The sequence below is a fragment of the Sturnus vulgaris genome, chromosome 2, assembly GCF_052056855.1.
Source record: "Sturnus vulgaris isolate bStuVul1 chromosome 2, bStuVul1.hap1, whole genome shotgun sequence".
Lineage (NCBI taxonomy): Eukaryota > Metazoa > Chordata > Aves > Passeriformes > Sturnidae > Sturnus > Sturnus vulgaris.
Window position 1 is genome coordinate 108452405 of NC_142244.1, and position 2728 is coordinate 108455132.

General features: G+C 51.6%; 1 pseudogene; it reads right to left on the reverse strand.

Annotated features, from left to right (window-relative positions):
* Positions 1–360: 360 nt before the first annotated feature.
* Positions 361–1208, reverse strand: LOC106854226 (pre-mRNA-splicing factor 38A pseudogene; annotated as a pseudogene).
* Positions 1209–2728: the final 1520 nt, after the last annotated feature.

Sequence of the window (2728 nt, forward strand, 5' to 3'; positions counted from 1 at the left end):
TGTGCTGGTTTGAAAGTAAGCCAGTGGGAGAAATGGACCTCACACTTTGAGAGAGATTTCAGGCCAGTGTCACAATATAATAGAATTACGGAAAATGCAATGATACAGACAAGCTGGTTTAAACCCACAGAGTACAGCCTGGCACACTGCTGATCAGGGTGAGGGTGGTGGTCACAGTCTGAGCAGTGCTTGCAGTCCTGGTGAAGTGATGGTTGCAGCCTTGTTGCAAGCAGTGGTCCTGTGGAAGGACTGGTCCTCCTGTGCAAGTTTGGGTCTTCCTCTGGATCTGTCCAAAGGCTTTGGCTGTTCCAAGTCCCCAAAGCACCCAGAGCATACATGGTCAGATCCGGGAAGGAAGGTTCAGTGCCTCCCCCAGGGCAGGGAATGTGTCAATAGAATGTGTCTGTGAGTACGATGATGTGCTGGAGATTTAGATCTCGGTCTGTGCTGCCCCTCCCGGATCCGCTCTGGTGCCATCGGGGGCTTTTTCTGCCTCTCCCGGCCCAGCCAGGGGCTGCTTCTCTTTGCAGAGCAGCTGTGCCTTCTTGCACACCTGAACCACACCCCTGGACATCTGCTGCGTTTGTCCATGTCTGTACATTCTCCTGCAGTGGTCTGGAGATAGGATTCATTCCAGCTTTTCATCTTCCTCCTCCTCCTCACTAGATTCTGCAACATCCATGTGTTCTTCCAGAGCACTGGCACGGGGCTCCAGCTGCTCAGCTTCTTCCAGAATGTTCTGTTTCTGCAGTCGAGGCAGGACGATATCATATACACATTCCTCATGGAGCAGCTCATCAATAAGTTAATCCATGTGCATCAGCTCAAATTCCCCATTTCTGTTCCGAGGTTTTATTTTCTGACAGTCACTGTGCAGTGGTTCCAGGCTCCTGTAGCAGTGGATGGCAGTGCCTGTCAGTGCTCCAAGCATTCAGACATACTGGAAGTCCTCATTCCTTATGAACTCCACAACTGTGTCCTTCTCCAGCTGGATCTGCAGCATCTTCAGCATCAGGCACAAGAGGGTGTGGGTTTAATGTTCCCTCCATAGACGCCCCCCAAGTACTTCAGCTCCATGGCCTTGTCCATCACCAGCTCAGCTGTGAGGCCAAAACACTCCTCCCTCAGTTCTTGGACTCGTGGATGCTTTTCTGCCCCAGCTGCTGTGTGTTGGTGCTGTGAGTGTCCCTCACCGTGCACTTGGCCATGGTGGGTGCTGCACAGTCCTGCTCACAGCAGCTCCAGACTCTGCTCCCCTTCCATGAAGGGCTGTGCTGCTGCCCTCCTCCTCCTCAGTCACTGTGCATGCTGATCTGAGCTTGGGTTTCCTTTTCAGAGCAGGGGCCACTGCTACCACCTGAGGCTGTCCTGGCTCAGTGATGGCTCGTGTGGATGTGGTGCCTGTTGCTTTGTTTCCTTTTCCCTCTGGCTTGGCTGGTTTGAAGGCAAACCAGCATGAGAAATGGTGGTCAAGGTGGGCTGCAATCTGCTGAAGTCATGGTGGCAGTCTTGTCAAAAGCAGTGGTGCTCCTGTGGAAAGTCTGGTCGTCCTCTGGATCTGTCCAGTGCTGGCTGTTCCGGGTCCCCAAAGTGCCCAGATTATATATGGTCAAATTCAGCAGGAAGGTTCAGTATCTCCCCCAGGGCAGGGAATTTCCCAATGGAATGATGTAATCCTGTGAGTCACAGGCTATTTTGGGGACTCCTTGATGGCCTAGATGGGTACAGCTGCCCACTGGGGCCATAGGGCCACTGGCAGAGGTAAATGCCTTAGGCTGGGTGTAGCTCTCACAGCTGAATCAGTTTGTGAAGACCAAGAAACGCTGCCCTGCCAAGGCTTTGCCTCTTTCCCTTGTCTGACACCTGCTTGGAGCCTGGGGCTTGGCTGTGCCCTGGACAGCTGCTGAGAATGATCCACCTTGAAGAGTCCATCAGGAAAAATGCACTGGGGCAGAAGCCATGGCTGGGTTACACCCTACGATGTAACCCAGCACACTAAACAGCAGATTAAGTGCAGGGAGTGGAAATAGAAGTGATAAAACTACCCACTGGAGGTTTTAGTAGCTCTGTTGCCAGAAAATCCTGTGTAGTGGCCACAGGCACAAGACTTGCTGAGTGGCTTTTGTGCAGCACTGGGGTCACTCCTGGCCAGGACCGGGGAGCTGCTGAGCAGGGCTGACCCTGGTGGCACTTCCCACTGCCTGGCACCAGTGTCCAGGCATCCTACAGGCTGAGGAGAGCAGGCTGGGCGTGTCAGCAGTGAGGGTGTGTGTATATCCCAGTTCACCATTTGCTTCAGGTCTGTTGGCAAAGCAGAGCTGAGGGCAGCTAGAGGGAGGATGATGATGGTCTGGTGACTGAAATGAAGAAGAAGCTGTCAATCCCTCACTCCAGTCACCCTTTCTGCCTCACATGGACCTCCCACAACAGTGGTGCACACGGGATTTACCCTGATCCTGCCCAAGCACAAGCCTCAAACAATGCTACAAATTCTGCATTTATTGGACAATAGTTCGACTCTTATATTAACTTGGGGAAACTTTTAACTCAGTGAAAATTTTTTCTTGTTGTGTTCTTAGTAAATGCAACTCAGAGTTTTACTTTGATTTTAAGAGCAAGAAAGTTATTGGCTTTTCAGCCTGGAGAAGAAAAGGATCAGGGAGACTTCATTTCAGTATCTTCACTGGGCATATGAAAAGGAGAGGGAAGAACTTTTTATTTGGGGACA